The following is a 19135-nucleotide window of genomic DNA, read 5'->3' as shown; positions in this document are numbered from 1 at the left end:
AGGGGTCCAAGCAGCGAAGCTGGTGGAACCCTATTGTATCTGTTAGGATTATTATTATTCTTATTATTATTTTTTTCCGCTAAAAGTGTCTGAGGCTCAGCAACCGTAAGTCCTGGAGCAACCAAATGTGGCAGGTGGGTTCCTATGGGCCCCCACTACTCAGGCACTAAAAACCACGTACGTCGGCCAGATGGTGGCGCTATAACAAAGGGTTTTGCGTAAAAGGCCATAACTCCCACACCATAAGTTAGATCAACACAAAACTTTATAGATCCATGCCTCTGAACGTGCTCTATACTTTTGCCATTGGGACCACCTGTGTCCGCCATATTGTTTTCCTGCCATTTTAACTTTATCGTTGGGGCGTGGCAGCTTTCTCCGCTTAAATGTCTGAGGCTCAGCAACCATAAGTTGTAGACCAACCAAATTTGGTAGGTGGGTTCCTATGGCACCCCACTACCCAGGCACTAAAAATCACCTATGTCGGCCAGATGGTGGCGCTATAACAAAGGATCATAGTTGAAAAGGTCATAACTCCCACACCGTAAGTCAGATCAACACAAAACTTCATCGACTGATGCATCTGAATGTGCTCTACAACTTTCCTATTGGGAGCACCTATGTCCGCCATATGGTTTGCACACCATTTGGACTTTTTCATTAGGTGGGGTGCGGAAAAGCTGGAGCTCCAAATCCAAACGATTACGACATCGAGTAAACTTCTTTACGGCAAGCGACAACCATGGCGACGCTAGTTTTTATCAGTGAAAGCACGGTCTGACACTGCCACCTAGCGTGCATGCTAGGATAGGCGACCAAAAGTTTTTCAGTAAAAGCTTTCTGAGAGGATGAATAATTACTTTTCTTTGGCATGGATCCATTTGAAGACAGTATCGGGTGAGTTCGTTTAGTCTTTGAATCTGTCATTATGCTGAGAAATAGTTAAACCATTTTATTGATAGGTTCTGAGTTTCTGTGCACACGCGCGAAAACACGCTGGTATAATAAAACAATGACGGTAATACATATATAGTCCGCTTCGTTCCGTTGCTACCATAACATAACAGACTATCTTATGTCTACAGCTGCAGTTCTCGCTGCAATTTCAAACATTGAATATTCACAAAAGACGCAATTTATGCTGTTCTTTGCCAATGTCTAAATAAATAATACGCTCCGATAAAGCTTTGAGAGGATGAATAATTACTTTTCTTTGGCATGGATCCATTTGAAGACAGTATCGGGTGAGTTCGTTAAGTCTTTAAATCTGTCATTATGCTGAGAAATAGCTAAACCATTTCATTGATAGGTTCCGAGTTTCTGTGCAAACGCGCGAAAACACGCTGGTATAATGAAACAATGACGGTAGCCTAATACATATATGGTCCGCTTCGTTCCGTTGCTACCATAACATAACGACCTACAGCTGCAGTTTCTCGCTGCAATTACTAATATTGAATATAAACAAAAGACGCATTTTACGCTGTAGTCTGCCAATGTCTAAAATAATACGGTCCATTTGAAGACAACATCGGGTGAGTTCGTTTAGTCTTTAAATCCGTCATTGTGCTGAGAAATCGTATTCTCAATTTAATTTCTAAATTGACTGTAAGTTTAGGGTTGTAACTAGGTAGTTGTTCCGTAGGTGACTTAGTCTTAACTCGTCTTAACTATTGCTTGAATGTTCTCATAGACTGCGTTGTTGCTGTTCTTGTTTGTGTTAGCGTTAATCAGTTTAACCAGCTGGGTCCAAGTTGAACTATGCGGATGTTTCCTGCACTTGGAACGGTATTTCTCTCTAGGGTTTTCGGCACACTAATTCCTGGTTATGGTTATACATTTTGTTGTACGTCGCTCTGGATAAGAGCGTCTGCCAAATGCCTGTAATGTAATGTAATGTAATGTAATGTAATGCAATATTCCGTAGCAACAAGATAAACCCGACATTAGCGCTAAAATATGCCAATACAGCAGTGAAAAGGCTGCTCACTGAATAAGGAAATAAACGAGACAATTAAAAACAAAAATTATACCATGTCATTCTACAGTCAATATCTGGGACTAAACATTTAATAAATATACAATCTTACCATCGGTTTTACGCGTAGAGATGTCCCTTTTGCGAATGAGTGGTTATATATTGTCTTGGATAATCCGTTTGTGAAATGTCGGTTATTTTCAAAAATAGCTGTGCGTAATACCACACCTGTTGCTTACGGCGTTGTCGTTCTTCTTAGTCCAATTTGGCTTGATTGACAATTCATTTATTCAGTAGGTGAGAGTATAAGCTTTCTAACGATGTATAACATGTCTGATTTGGCTTTTGGAATAGCGTTTTATAGGTCAGCTTAACCGAAAATTTTCTGATCTGCCAATGTCTACATAAATAAACCGGTAGGCTGCTCCGCGGTCAGCACGCGGGTCGCGAGTTGATATTAAGTCCTTTTTTTAGTTTTTTCTCAATGTCGTCTTTATTATTTGAAATGTGCATTTAGTGTCATTATTCTATCTGTCTCTGTGGCGCTCTGAAATGTGCATTCTCTGCTAAACTGAGCAATGGATTGGAATATGTGTCTGACGTAGTGTTGCACGGTATGCCAAAACTTCAGCACTTTCTGGGTACTTAAAAAAAAAAAAAAAACAGAAAAAAAAAACGGTTTCGTATTTGAATTTCCCGATGTTCGGTAGTTCTGTGTCAAATGTAAAAGCCAGGGAAATGTGTCTCCCGCATTACTGATTTAGAGGATGAAAAGTGTAGTTTGTCAAAATCTTCGCTAGATGGCAGTAGCAACTAAGGTTGCCAAGTGAGGTGACCTGCGCTTGTGGATTCACTTGCCTGATACAGCGCAAGCTTTGACTCAGTTCACTTTAGTAGCAATAGGTGTTCCAATTTGGAAATATTTTATTATAGATAGATGCTGTATTGTTATTAAAATATGCTGTTTTTCAATCTATTTAAAGGTGAAAGACCTGTTTTAAAAATTATGTACTTTACAACTGTTTAATATTTGAAATATTTTTAACATTTTTCTATTGTTCAGTGTTGTAACACTATAGGCCTATGCATATTAATATGTTGAAGAGGCTTCAACTTAAAGGTTGTTAATGAACCAGGTTGTTCATAAACCATGAATTCGAAAATGAGGTCAACCTTTGTGGACATTATGTTTCTGATCTATTAAGGTAATTTCAGTATCGTTAGGTACCGAGTATCTAATTAGCATCGTTTAAGTTTCAAATATCATTTCAGTATTGAGTATCGTAATACTAAACCTGGTATCACTATCAAAGTCAAGATTTTGGTATCGTGACAACACTAGTGTGACACCTTTTTTAGTTGCGGCGCAGAAACGCTGCAGCTGTGCATACACGCCGGACCATCAAAGTGTTACGACATGCCATCTAAGTGTTACGACATAGTAAGGGCCTTGACGGGAAGCGGCCCGGACACATCCATGGCGACGTAACTAAGTCATCCGACAGCGTCTCTTAGCTCAAAATTGGCCGCAAGTCATCAATATTTTATACAATCATCATGATATTCAGTAGATATGTTGGGTGAAGGCATATGATCATGAGGACAAAGCCATTCTTAAATCGCTCCATAGGGGGCGCGATGGTGCCAATGCTTGGACCCCTCCCAACGCCGCTTGCGGCTTTAATTATTATTATTTTTCTCCGCTAAAAGTGTCTGAGGCTCAGAAACCATAAGCCCTGGAGCAACCAAATTTGGCAGGTGGGTTCCTATGGGCCCCCACTACTCAGGCACTAAAAATCACGTATGTCAGCCAGATGGTGGCGCTATAACAAAGGGTAACGCGTACAAGGCCATAACTCCCACACCATAAGTTAGATCAACACAAAACTTCATCGACATATGTATCTGAACGTGTTCTACAACTTTTCCATTGGCCCCACCTATGTCCGCCATATTGTTTGCCCGCCATTTAGACTTTTTAGTTGGGGTGTGGCAGTTTTCTCCGCTAAAATGTCTGACGCTCAGCAACCATAAGTTGTAGACCAACCAAATTTGGCAGGTGGGTTCCTATGGCCCCCCACTACTCAGGCACTAAAAATCACCTATGTCGGCCAGATGGTGGCGCTATAACACGAGGGTCATACTTTAAAAGGCCATAACTCTCACACCGTAAGTCAGATCAACACAAAACTTCATCGACTGATGCATCTGAATGTGCTCTCCAACTTTCCTATTGGGAGCACCTATGTCCGCCATATGGTTTGCACACCATTTGGACTTTTTCATTAGGTGGGGTGCGGAAAAGCTTGGAGCTCCAAATCCAAACGATTACGACATCGAGTAAACTTCTTTACGGCAAGCGACAACCATGGCGACGCTAGTTTTTATCAGTGAAAGCACGGTCTGACACTGCCACCTAGCGTGCATGCTAAGATCGGCTACCCAAAGTTTCTTAGTAAAAGCTTTCTGAGAGGATGAATAATTACTTTTATTTGGCATGGGTCCATTTGAATACAGTATCGGGTGAGTTCGTTTAGTCTTTGCATCTGTCATTATGCTGAGAAACAGCTAAACCATTTTATTTATGGGTTCTTAGTTTGTGTGCAAACGCGCGAAAACATGCTGGTATAATGAAATAATAACGGTAGCCTAATACATATATAGTCCGCTTCGTTCCGTTGCTACCATAACATAACGACCTAGAGCTGCAGTTTCTCGCTGCAATTACTAATATTGAATATAAACAAAAGACGCAATTTATGCTGTAGTCTGCCAATGTCTAGATAAATAATACGGTCCGTTTGAAGACAATATCGGGTGAGTTCGTTTAGTCTTTAAATCCGTCATTATGCTGCGTGAAATCGTATTCTCAATTTAATCTCTAAATTGACTGTAAGCTTAGGGTTGTAACTATGTAGTTGTTTCGTAGGTGACTTAACTCGTCTTAACTATTGCTTGTATTTGTGCATGGACTGCGTTGTTGCTGTTCTTGTCTGTGTTAGTGTTAATCAGTGTAACCTACAGGGTTTAAGTTGAACAATGCGGTTGTTCCCTGCTCTTAGAACGGTAGGCTGCTGCCCTCTAGGGTTTTCGACACACTTGTTCCTGGTTATGGTTATACATTTTGTTGTACATCGCTCTGGATAAGAGCGTCTGCCAAATGCCTGTAATGTAATGCAATATTCCGTAGCAACAAGATGAACCCGACATTAGCCCTAAAATATGCCAATACAGCAGTGAAAATGCTGCTAACTGAATGACGAAATAAGCGAGACTAACTTTTTAAAAAAAATTACCACGTCATTCTACAGTCAATATCTGGGACTACACATTGAATAAATATACAATCTTACCATTGGTTTTACGCGTAGAGATGTCCCTTTTGCGAATGAGTGGCCATATATTGTCTTGGATAATCCGTTTGTGAAATGTCGGATTTTTTTCTAAAATAGCTGTGCGTAATACCACACCTGTTGCGTACGGCGTTGTCGTTCTTCTTAGTCCAATTTGGCTTGATTGACAGTTCTTTTATTCAGTAGGTGAGATTATAAGCTTTCTAACGATGTATAACATGTCTGATTTTTCTTTTGGAATAGCGTTTTATAGGTCAGCGTTACTAGAACTCATCTCATCTGCCAATGTCTAAATAAATAAATTAAACGGTAGGCTTCTTTGCGAGCAGCACGCAATTCGCGAGTTGATATTCAGTCTTTCTTCCGTTTTTTCTCAATGTCGTCTTTATTATTTGAAATGTGCATTCATGTGTTATTATTCTATCTGTCTCTGTGGCGCTCTGAAATGTGCATTCTCTGCTAAGCTGAGCAATGGATTGGAATATGTGTCTGAGGTAGTGTTGCACGGTATACCAAAACTTCAGCACTTTCTCGGTACTTAAAAAAAAAAAAAAAAAAAAACGGTTTCGTATTTGAATTTTCCAACGTTCGGTAGTTCTGCGTCAAATGTAAAAGCCAGGGAAATGTGTCTCCCGCATTACTGATTTAGAGGATGAAAAGTTATGATTTGTCAGAATCTTCGCTAGATGGCAGTAGCAACTAAGGTTGCCAAGTGAGGTGACCTGCGCTTGTGCATTCACTTCCCTGATACAGCGCGAGCTTTGACTCAGTTCACTTCAGTAGCAATAGGTGTTCCAATTTGGAAATATTTTATTATAGATAGATGCTTTATTGTTATTAAAATATGCTGTTTTTAAATCTATTTAAAGATGAAAGACCTGTTTTAAAGAGTATTTACTTTACAACTGTTTAATTTTTGAAATATATTTAACATATTTTTCTATTGTTCAGTGTTGTAACACTATAGGCCTATGCATATTAATATGTTGCAGAGACTTCAACTTACAGGTTGTTAATGAACCAGGTTGTTAATAAACCATGAATTAGAAAATGAGGTCAACCCTTGTGGACATTACGTTTCTGATCTATTAAGGTAATTTCAGTATCGTTAGGTACCGAGTATCGAATTAGCACCGTTTAAGTTTCAAGTATCATTTCAGTATTGAGTATCGTAATACTAAACCTGGTACCAGTGTCAAAGTCAAAATTTCGGTATCGTGACAACACTAGTGTGACGCCTTTTTTAGTTGCGGCGCAGAAACACTGCAGCTGTGCATGCACACCGGACCATCTAAGTGTTATGACATGCCATCTAAGTGTTACGACATAGTAAAGGCCTTGACGGGAAGCGGCCAGGACACATCCATGGCGACGTAACTAAGTCATCCGACAGCGTCTCTTAGCTCAAAATTGGCCATAAGTCATCAATATTTCATACGATCATCATGACATTCAGTAGATATGTTGGGTGAAGGCATATGATCATGAGGACAAAGCCATTTTAAAATCGCTCCATAGGGGGCGCGATGCTGCCAATGCTTGGACCCCTTCCAACGCCGCTTGCGGCTTTAATTATTATTATTATTATTTTTCTCCGCTAAAAGTGTCTGAGGCTCAGCACCCATAAGTCCTGGCGCAACCAAATTTGGCAGGTGGGTTCCTATGGCCCCCCACTACTCAGGCACTAAAAAGCACGTAAGTCAGCCAGATGGTGGCGCTATAACAAAGGGTAACGCGTAAAAGCCCATAACGCCCACACCATACGTTAGATGAACACAAAACTTCATCGACCTATGCATCTGAACGTGCTCTACAACTTTGCCTTTGGCCCCACCTATGTCCGCCATATTGTTTGCCTGCCATTTAGACTTTTTAGTTGGGGCGTGGCAGTTTTCTCCGCAAAAATGTCTGAGGCTCAGCAACCATAAGTTGTAGACCAACCAAATTTGGTAGGTGGGTTCCTATGGCACCCCACTACCCAGGCACTAAAAATCACCTATGTCGGCCAGATGGTGGCGCTATAACAAAGGATCATAGTTTAAAAGGTCATAACTCCCACACCGTAAGTCAGATCAACACAAAACTTCATCGACTGATGCATCTGAATGTGCTCTACAACTTTCCTATTGGGAGCACCTATGTCCGCCATATGGTTTGCACACCATTTGGACTTTTTCATTAGGTGGGGTGCGGAAAAAACTGGAGCTCCAAATCCAAACGATTACGACATCGAGTAAACTTCTTTACGGCAAGCGACAACCATGGCGACGCTAGTTTTTATCAGTGAAAGCACGGTCTGACACTGCCACCTAGCGTGCATGCTAGGATAGGCGACCAAAAGTTTTTCAGTAAAAGCTTTCTGAGAGGATGAATAATTACTTTTCTTTGGCATGGATCCATTTGAAGACAGTATCGGGTGAGTTCGTTTAGTCTTTGAATCTGTCATTATGCTGAGAAATAGTTAAACCATTTTATTGATAGGTTCTGAGTTTCTGTGCACACGCGCGAAAACACGCTGGTATAATAAAACAATGACGGTAATACATATATAGTCCGCTTCGTTCCGTTGCTACCACAACATAACAGACTATCTTATGTCTACAGCTGCAGTTCTCGCTGCAATTTCAAACATTGAATATTCACAAAAGACGCAATTTATGCTGTATTTTGCTAATGTCTAAATAAATAATACGCTACGTTAAAGCTTTGAGAGGATGAATCATTACTTTTCTTTGGCATGGATCCATTTGAAGACAATATCGGATGAGTTCGTTCAGTCTTTAAATCTGTCATTATGGTGAGAAATAGCTAAACCATTGTATTGATAGGTTCTGAGTTTCTGTGCACACGCGCGAAAACACGCTGGTATAATGAAACAATGACGGTAGCCTAATACATATATAGTCCGCTTCGTTCCGTTGCTACCATAACATAACGACCTACAGCTGCAGTTTCTCGCTGCAATTACTAATATTGAATATAAACAAAAGACGCATTATACGCTGTAGTCTGCCAATGTCTAAAACAATACGGTCCATTTGAAGACAACATCGGGTGAGTTCGTTTAGTCTTTAAATCCGTCATTGTGCTGAGAAATCGTATTCTCAATTTAATTTCTAAATTGACTGTAAGCTTAGGGTTGTAACTAGGTAGTTGTTCCGTAGGTGACTTAGTCTTAACTCGTCTTAACTATTGCTTGAATGTTCTCATAGACTGCGTTGTTGCTGTTCTTGTTTGTGTTAGCGTTAATCAGTTTAACCTACCGGGTCCAAGTTGAACTATGCGGATGTTTCCTGCACTTGGAACGGTATTTCTCTCTAGGGTTTTCGGCACACTAATTCCTGGTTATGGTTATACATTTTGTTGTACGTCGCTCTGGATAAGAGCGTCTGCCAAATGCCTGTAATGTAATGTAATGTAATGCAATGCAATATTCCGTAGCAACAAGATAAACCCGACATTAGCCCTAAAATATGCCAATACAGCAGTGAAAAGGCTGCTCACTGAATAACGAAATAAACGAGACAATTAAAAAAAAAATTATACCATGTCATTCGACAGTCAATATCTGGGACTAAACATTTAATAAATATAGAATCTTACCATCGGTTTTACGCGTAGAGATGTCCCTTTTGCGAATGAGTGGTTATATATTGTCTTGGATAATCCGTTTGTGAAATGTCGGATATTTTCAAAAATAGCTGTGCGTAATACCACACATGTTGCTTACGGCGTTGTCGTTCTTCTTAGTCCAATTTGGCTTGATTGACAATTCATTTATTCAGTAGGTGAGAGTATAAGCTTTCTAACGATGTATAACATGTCTGATTTGGCTTTTGGAATAGCGTTTTATAGGTCAGCTTAACCGAAAATTTTCTGATCTGCCAATGTCTACGTAAATAAACCGGTAGGCTGCTCTGCGGTCAGCACGCGGGTCGCGAGTTGATATTAAGTCCTTTTTTTAGTTATTTCTCAATGTCGTCTTTATTATTTGAAATGTGCATTTAGTGTCATTATTCTATCTGTCTCTGTGGCGCTCTGAAATGTGCATTCTCTGCTAAACTGAGCAATGGATTGGAATATGTGTCTGACGTAGTGTTGCACGGTATGCCAAAACTTCAGCACTTTCTGGGTACTTAAAAAAAAAAAAAAAACAGAAAAAAAAAAACGGTTTCGTATTTGAATTTCCCAATGTTCGGTAGTTCTGTGTCAAATGTAAAAGCCAGGGAAATGTGTCTCCCGCATTACTGATTTAGAGGATGAAAAGTTATGATTTGTCAGAATCTTCGCTAGATGGCAGTAGCAACTAAGGTTGCCAAGTGAGGTGACCTGCGCTTGTGCATTCTCTTCCCTGATACAGCGCAAGCTTTGACTCAGTTCACTTCAGTAACAATAGGTGTTCCAATTTGGAAATATTTTATTATAGATAGATGCTGTATTGTTATTACAATATGCTGTTTTTAAATCTATTTAAAGGTGAAAGACCTGTTTTAAAGATTATTTAGTTTACAACTGTTCAATTTCAGAAATATATTTAACATATTTCTCCATTGTTCAGTGTTGTAACACTATAGGCCTATGTATATTCATATGTTGCAGAGGCTTCAACTTAAAGGTTGTTAATGAACCAGGTTGTTCATAAACCATGAATTTGAAAATGAGCTCAGCCCTTGTGGACATTACTTTCCTGATCTATTAAGGTAATTTCAGTATCGTTAGGTACCGAGTATTTTATCAGTATCGAGTATCGTGATACTAAACCTGGTATCGGTATCAAAGTCAAAATTTTGGTATTGTGACAACACTAGTGTGGCGCTTTTTTTAGTTGCGGCAGGGAAGCGCTGCAGCTGTACATACACGCTCGGCCATCTAAGTGTTACGACATGCCATCTAAATGTTACGACATAGTCAAGGCCTTGACGGGAAGCTGTCAGGACACATCCATGGCGACGCAACTAAGTCATCAGCCAGCGTCTCTTAGCACACAATTGGCCATAAGTCATCTATTTTTTATACGATCATCGCAATATTCAGTACATATGTTGGGTGAAGGCGTATGACCATGAGGACACAGCCTTTTTAAAATCGCTCCATAGGGGGCGCGATGGTGCCAATGCTTGGACCCCTCCCAACGCCGCTTGCGGCTTTAATTATTATTATTATTCTTATTTTTCTCCGCTAAAAGTGTCTGAGGCTCAGCAACCATAAGTCCTGGAGCAACCAAATTTGGCAGGTGGGTTCCTATGGCCCCCCACTACTCAGGCACTAAAAGTCACCTATATAGGCCAGATGGTGGCGCTATAACAAAGGGTAACGCGTACAAGGCCATAACTCCCACACCATAAGTTAGATCAACACAAAACTTCATCGACCTATGCATCTCAACGTGATCTACAACTTTGCCATTGGCCTCATCTTTGTCCGCCATATTGTTTGCCCGCCATTTAGACTTTTTAGTTGGGGCGTGGCAGTTTTCTCCGCTAAAATGTCTGAGGCTCAGCAACCATAAGTCCTAGAGCAACCAAATTTGGCAGGTGGGTTCCTATGGCCCCCCACTACTCAGACACTAAAAATCACCTATGTTGGCCAGATGGTGGCGCTATAACAAGAGGGTCATACTTTAAAAGGCCATAACTCCCACACCATAAGTCAGATCAACACAAAACTTCATCGACTGATGCATCTGAATGTGCTCTACAACTTTCCTATTGGGAGCACCTATGTCCGCCATATGGTTTGCACACCATTTGGCCTTTTTCATTAGGTGGGGTGCGGAAAAGGCTGGAGCTCCAAATCTAAACGTTTACGACATCGAGTAAACTTCTTTACGGCAAGCGACAACCATGGCGACGCAAGTTTTTAGCAGTGACTAGACGGTCTGACACTGCCACCTAGCGTGCATGCTAGGATAGGCTACCCAAAGTTTTTCAGTAAAACCTTTCTGAGAGGATGAATAATTTCTTTTCTTTGGCATGGATCCATTTGAAGACAGTATCGGGTGAGTTCGTTAAGTCTTTAAATCTGTCATTATGGTGAGAAAAAGCTAAACCATTTTATTGGTAGTTTTTGAGTTTCTGTGCAAACGCGCGAAAACACGCTGGTATAATAAAACAATGACGGTAATACATATATAGTCCGCTTCGTTCCGTTGCTACCATAACATAACAGACTATCTTATGTCTACAGCTGCAGTTCTCGCTGCAATTTCTAACATTGAATATTCACAAAAAACGCAATTTATGCTGTACTCTACTAATGTCTAAATAAATAATACGCTACGGTAAAGCTTTGAGAGGATGAATCATTACTTTTCTTTGACATGGATCCATTTGAAGACAAAAACGGGTGAGTTCGTTTACTCTTTAAATCCGTCATTATGCTGAGAAACAGCTAAACCATTTTATTTATAGGTTCTGAGTTTCTGTGCAAACGCACGAAAACACGCTGGTATAATGAAACAATGACGGTAGCCTAATACATATATAGTCCGCTTCGTTCCGTTGCTACCATAACATAACGACCTACAGCTGCGGTTTCTCGCTGCAATTACTAATATTGAATATAAACAAAATACGCATTTTACGCTGTAGTCTCCCAATGTCTAAATAAATAATACGGTCCATTTGAAGACAATATAGGGTGAGTTCGTTTAGTCTTTAAATCCGTCATTGTGCTGAGAAATCGTATTCTCAATTTAATCTCTAAATTGACTGTAAGTTTAGGGTTGTAACTAGGTAGTTGTTCCGTAGGTGACTTAGTCTTAACTCGTCTTAACTATTGCTTGAATGTTCTCATAGACTGCGTTGTTGCTGTTCTTGTTTGTGTTAGCGTTAATCAGTTTAACCAACTGGGTCCAAGTTGAACTATGCGGTTGTTCCCTGCACTTGGAACTGTAGGCTACTGCCCTCTAGGGTTTTCGACACACTTGTTCCTGGCTATGGTTATACACTTTGTTGTACGTCGCTCTGGATAAGAGCGCCAGCCAAATGTCTGTAATGTAATGTAATGTTATATTTCCTAGCAACAAGATAAACCCGACATTAGCCCTAAAATATGCCAATACAGCAGTGACAACGCTGCTCACTGAATAACGACATAAACGAGACAATTTTTCTTTAATTATACCATGTCTACATTCAATATCTGGGACTAAACTTTGAATAATTATACAATCTTACCACTGGTTTCACGCGTAGAGATGTCCCTGTTGCGACTGAGTGGTCATATATTGTCTTGGACAATCCGTTTGTGATTCCTGTTGCTTACGGCGTTGTCGCGGTTTTTAGTACAATTTGCCTTGAATGACAGTTCATTTATTCAGTAGGTGAGAGTATAAGCTTTCTAACGATGTATAACATGTCTGATTTTGCATTTGGAACGGTGTTTTATAGTTCAGCGTAACAGAATGTTTTCTTATCGCATACACTGTGGCGTAGCATTAAAGACGATGCACTTAACGAAACGCTGTCAACGATTTTCATAATTTCTTGGAGAGTACTATTATTATTGATGACTTCGGGGCAGAGCTAAGCCATTTCTTTGCTGATAGACCTATCTGACATCGTTTTCTGACGCAAAACAGAAGCGGATAGGATAGGACAATATCTGGGACTAAACGTTGAACATATATACAATCTTACCATTGGTTTTACGCGTAGAGATGTCCCTTTTGCGAATGAGTGGCCATATATTGTCTTGGATAATCCGTTTGTGAAATGTCGGATTTTTTCAAAAATAGCTGTGCGTAATACCACACCTGTTGCGTACGGCGTTGTCGTTCTTCTTAGTCCAATTTGGCTTGATTGACAGTTCATTTATTCAGTAGGTGAGATTATAAGCTTTCTAACGATGTATAACATGTCTGATTTTGCTTTTGGAATAGCGTTTTATAGGTCAGCGTTACTAAAACTCTTCTCATCTGCCAATGTCTAAATAAATAAAACGGTAGGCTTCTTTGCCAGCAGCACGCAATTCGCGAGTTGATATTCAGTCTTTCTTCCGTTTTTTCTCAATGTCGTATTTATTATTTGAAATGTGCATTCATGTGTTATTATTCTATCTGTCTCTGTGGCGCTCTGAAATGTGCATTCTCTGCTAAACTGAGCAATGGAATGGAATATGTGTCTGAGGTAGTGTTGCACGGTATACCAAAACTTCAGCACTTTCACGGTACTTAAAAAAAAAAAAAAAAAAACGGTTTCGTATTTGAATTTTCCGACGTTCGGTAGTTCTGCGTCAAATGTAAAAGCCAGGGAAATGTGTCTCCCGCATTACTGATTTAGAGGATGAAAAGTGTAGTTTGTCAGAATCTTCGCTAGATGGCAGTAGCAACTAAGGCTGCCAAGTGAGGTGACATGCGCTTGTGCATTCACTTCCCTGATACAGCGCAAGCTTTGACTCAGTTCACTTCAGTAGCAATAGGTGTTCCAATTTGGAAATATTTTATTATAGATAGATGCTGTATTGTTATTACAATATGCTGTTTTTAAATCTATTTAAAGGTGAAAGACCTGTTTTAAAGATTATTTACTTTACATCTGTTTAACATGTTTTTCTATTGTTCAGTGTTGTAACACTATAGGCCTATGCATATTAATATGTTGAAGAGACTTCAACTTACAGGTTGTTAATGAACCAGGTTGTTAATAAACCATGAATTTGAAAATGAGGTCAACCCTTGTGGACATTACGTTTCTGATCTATTAAGGTAATTTCAGTATCGTTAGGTACCGAGTATCGAATTAGCACCGTTTAAGTTTTAAGTATCATTTCAGTATTGAGTATCGTAATACTAAACCTGGTATCAGTATCAAAGTCAAAATTTCGGTATCTTGACAACACTAGTGTGACGCCTTTTTTAGTTGCGGCGCAGAAACACTGCAGCTGTGCATGCACACCGGACCATCTAAGTGTTATGACATGCCATCTAAGTGTTACGACATAGTAAAGGCCTTGACGGAAAGCGGCCAGGACACATCCATGGCGACGTAACTAAGTCATCCGACAGCGTCTCTTAGCCCAAAATTGGCCATAAGTCATCAATATTTCATACGATCATCATGATATTCAGTAGATATGTTGGGTGAAGGCGTATAACCATGAGGACAAAGCCATTTTAAAATCGCTCCACAGGGGGCGCGATGCTGCCAATGCTTGGACCCCTTCCAACGCCGCTTGCGGCTTTAATTTGTTATCGTTATCTTGGCGAAAATAAGTGGTCAAACAAGTCTGACTTTGGACAAATTGCGGCATTTCTAAACAAAAAAAATGAATCATTGCCCGAATCAATGTAATGTAATGTAATGCCCTCTATACGGAGAAAATCACGATATTCACTCAGCTGTTAAAATGCACTTTAATGTAGTGGCATAGGCCTACATTAATAAAAAAAAATACAGCAGAAAACAAAACTATACAGATAGTCCGTGGATCGCAAAGGGGTTACAAAATGCCTGCAAAAAAAACCCTATATAGACAATTCATAAAGTATAGAACCATAGATACAGAAAATAAATATAAAAAATATAAAAATAAGTTAACTACTATTATGAGGATATGTAAGAAGGATTATTATAATAAAATATTGGAGGATAACAAAAACAGCATTAAGGGCATATGGAATGTGTTATTAGAAATGGATCAAGAAACTCAAGTTACCTGCAGTACTTTATTTACAATGATAAGACCATGAATAATATGAATGATGTCGTTAATGGGTTTAATAATTTTTTGGTGTTGATGATTATGGGGACACAAATCCAAGCTCAATTTTTCTTAGAGCAGTGGAAGAAAAGGAAATTATAGATATTGTTAGTAAGTGCAAGAATAAAACGTCTACTGACTGGTATGAAATTGATATGACAATAGTCAAGAACGTCATTGATGGTATTGTAAAACCACTAACCTACATTTGTAACCTGTCCTTCCAAACAGGTACATTTCCATGTAAAATGAAAATTGATGAAGTTGTCCCATTATATATAGCTGAGGATGGACATCACTTTACTAATTACAGGCATGTGTCTTTACTTTCCCAGTTCTCTAAGGTGTTGGAAAAACTCCTCATTTAGAGGTTAGACAACTTTATTGAAAAGCATGAATTGTTGACTGACAGTCAGTATGGATTTAGAACAAACAGATCAACATCTTTGAGTTAATAGAAGAAATAACTAATTGTATAGACAAAAAGAAGTATGCAGTGGGAGTATGTATAGATCTAAAAAAAAGCATTTGATACTATTGATCATGACATATTACTCAACAAAATGGAAAGGTATGGTATTAGAGGGGTTGTGCTGAATTGGTTGAAAAGCTATATAGGAAACCGGCAGCAATTTGCAAAGATAGGTGAGTATAAATCAACATGTATGGATATTACTTGTGTAGTCCCACAAGGGTCAATATTAGGCCTAAAACTGTTCATTTTGTATATAAATGTCACATGTAGGGTATCAAAGATACTGAAATTTGTTTTATTTGCAGACGACACTAATATTTTTTGTTCTGGGGAGAATTTGCAGCAGCTTTTGGAGGTGGTTACGACTGAAGTGAGTAAATTAAAATGGTTGTGGTGGTTTGACATCAACAAATTATTAAATTTGAACAAAACCAAGCTTATGCTGTTTGGAAATTGTAAAATAAACACTCATGTACAAGTGATGATAGACAATGTTAATATTGAAAGAGTATATGAAAATAAATTTCTGGGTGTGATATTAGACCACAAAATTTGCTGGAAACCTCACATAAAATATGTACACGCAAAGTTGGCGAGGAGCATTGCAGTTCTGGGAAAAACTAGGCACAGATTGGATCATAAAGCGTTATACACTCTGTATTGTTCACTTGTATTACCATATCTGAATTACTGTGTGGAGGTATGGGGTAACATGCACAAAAGCACCATACACTCATTATGCATACTACAAAAAGAGCCATGAGGATAATAAACAATGCAGGATTTTGTGAGCACACTAACATGCTGTTTATAAAGACACATGCTTTGAAGTTCATGGATCTGATAGAATTTAAGACTACACAAATAATGTACAAAGCAAGAAACAATTTACTTCCTGGCAACATACAAAAATGTTCTCAGACAGAGAGGGGGGTTATGACTTAAGAGGAAAGCTTAATCTAAAAAACATTGTGTTCGTACTACTCTGAAGAGTATGTGTATTTCAATTTGTGGGGTGAATTTGTGGAATGGTCTAGATGTTGAACTGAAGCAAAGTATATATATAAACCAGCTCAAGAAGATGTACAAAAAATTATTTTTGAGAGGTACAAGGATGTGGAATGAAGAAGGGGCCTTGTATCTCTCAGGACTGAGAGGCTCGTTGTTGATGATGTTGTTGTTTTCTTTATGTGATTGTTGAGACATGCTGGATGAGCACCTGCACGATGATTATGTATGTGTAAATTTGATAAACATTAAGGTAATTACTTAAGTTATATTTCATAAAAACTAAGGTAAATATTTAAGTTGTATATGGTGAACTTGAAGGTAATTATTTATGTATATATTGTTACGTCCAAGGACGTATTTATTATCAATCGGTCCAATTGTCCCCTTCTGATATGTATGTGTCTGTTTGGTCTCTCTCTCTCTCTCGTTTCGCCTTTGTTCCGCTCCTCCTGACAGGCTGCTCCGTCCACTACAACAGTGATTGAGGTAACAAGTTGCAGGTGTGGGAGAAGGCGGGACAAGCATAAATACCTGGGAGCTGAGATGTGGGTGGTTGGACTCCTTTCTCCTGCCATCAGACTATCCCTAGAGCAGTCATCTCTAACAACTGAAAAAACTACTTTGGCCTGTTGTGGCCCTATCTTGGTGTTGTGTGGAAACCTGAATTATTAAAGCAGTAAAAAGATTTCAGATATTCTTTCCAGGAAGCTAGGGAGTGGGTGCCATTTTGTTTAATAGCCTATACCCTTTTCTCTTGTTTAAAGTTAGTAAGGGAGGAAGGTAAGATTCTTTGTTCTTTTGTTCTCCTTTGGAGTTTTTGTTTTATTAGGGTATTTAGTTTCCTATGTTGAGGTGGATGTGTTTTGTTCATTATTTTGGCCTAGCCCACTCCTGAAGTTTGTTTTTATTTTTGCTTCCTTAATAAATTGTAAGATTTTTGTTGAAAAATCTGGTTGTGGTCTGGTTGTCTGAGGACGGGAGAAGGGACTCCATCCACTTTATGTTACGGCTCAACCCTAGACTGGGACGTAACAATATGATAAACATGAAGTTCATCATTTAAGTTATAGAAAAAATATTACATTCGGACATGTAATATTTATTTTGTTTATGGAGAATTTGCTTTACATGTTTACTGTTAATTGTATTGGTTATTCTTTTTTGTGTGTTTGTTTTCTTACTTATTTGTTACATGTTCGAAATAAAATATATTCAATTCAATACATCTTAATAAGGCTATATTCTCATCAGGATTTCCAAAGCCGTCACTGGCATTTAACCATTTCAAATGTAGCTTTCCACGCTAAATGCAAATAAACCGCTCGACAAATAAACAAGTCAATAAATGAAGTAAAATGTAATCTATCCATACAAAAAATCAGCATTAATAGGCTATAGACCTATTTTTAAGTTTGAAAAGCATGCATCATAGCCTACAATAGGCTAATACGCAATTTGCAATACTGAACATGACATAGTCCTACTTATTTTCTAGATCTCCATGTACTGAAATATGATTTCATGAACTAAATGTACAACAACGCTCTCGAATAGGCACCAAAGGTCACAGTAATCAATCAATCGTGTGCTGGCTTGTGCCGTTAAAACACAATTTGTAGATAACCAGAAATATCAGGCTAACACATTTTGGCCTCACTCAGTAGGGAATCGCTAAATTGCCGACATTGCTCAATAATATTTCGATTGGGCTACGTATGTGTTGCTTGGTACTGTATGAATATTATTTGTATACAATTGTTGAGACGGTTTTGTATGGGAGTGAGTTCATTCAGCACACCCAGGATGCATATTGTTTAAAACGTACAAAACATTACCATTCGTCTGTGCTGTACACTGCCATACACGGTTCCATTTCTGTTCTGGAGACTAGCAATAATTTTATTGCCGGAATGTTGTTTTTTGCTGGCTTGCGCTACAAAATAATTTGTGTTATCCGTTTTTGAAATATTAGGCTACCATTTATTTTGAAAAGCCCCTTGTACTTAACCACACTGTAAATATAGCCCACGCCATGTCAGAACGGCACAGAACATTATCACAAACTGATAAAATGTTGAATGTCACATCAAGTAGAAACATAATTTGGTTACCTGACCCACAGAGAACAATATTGAGGAAATAGCTCACTGTAGTCTTTCTATAAACATTTTTTTATTGTTTACTTTTTCGATGGACCCCAACAGTTTTTAGTGTGATGAAGGAAGGATATTTCACACATTTACAAAAGTTTGACGTGCGCGACACCCCAGGGAGGTAGACGCGGAAGTTCCAGGTGTGCACCTTTGCTGCATGGAAAGAGAGTGAGCGCGCACCCACACCTACACAAAATCAAACACTTTCCGACTTCCGCCTCACGGGTTCTGGGCGAAACAATAAACCAAAACAATGAAGACAAAATAAAGCAAAATTGAGCGACAGCGGTTTCTTTTCTTTCTGTGTGCCCGGACATACAAAACTTCAAAAGAAACTCGCTCTCTCAATGTACACTCCCGGTCTCAGCCGCGAACTGTGGAAAGGAACACACCTTTAAGCACGTGGGCTGATTAGCCTACTTAATGCAACCCAGGTGCTCTTTCCACCGGTCGTGTTGTCGAG

Source organism: Anguilla anguilla, chromosome 9, assembly GCF_013347855.1.
Source record: "Anguilla anguilla isolate fAngAng1 chromosome 9, fAngAng1.pri, whole genome shotgun sequence".
NCBI classification, from domain to species: domain Eukaryota; kingdom Metazoa; phylum Chordata; class Actinopteri; order Anguilliformes; family Anguillidae; genus Anguilla; species Anguilla anguilla.
The sequence above is the reverse complement of the archived record's forward strand: the minus strand, read 5'-3'. Positions refer to the sequence as shown.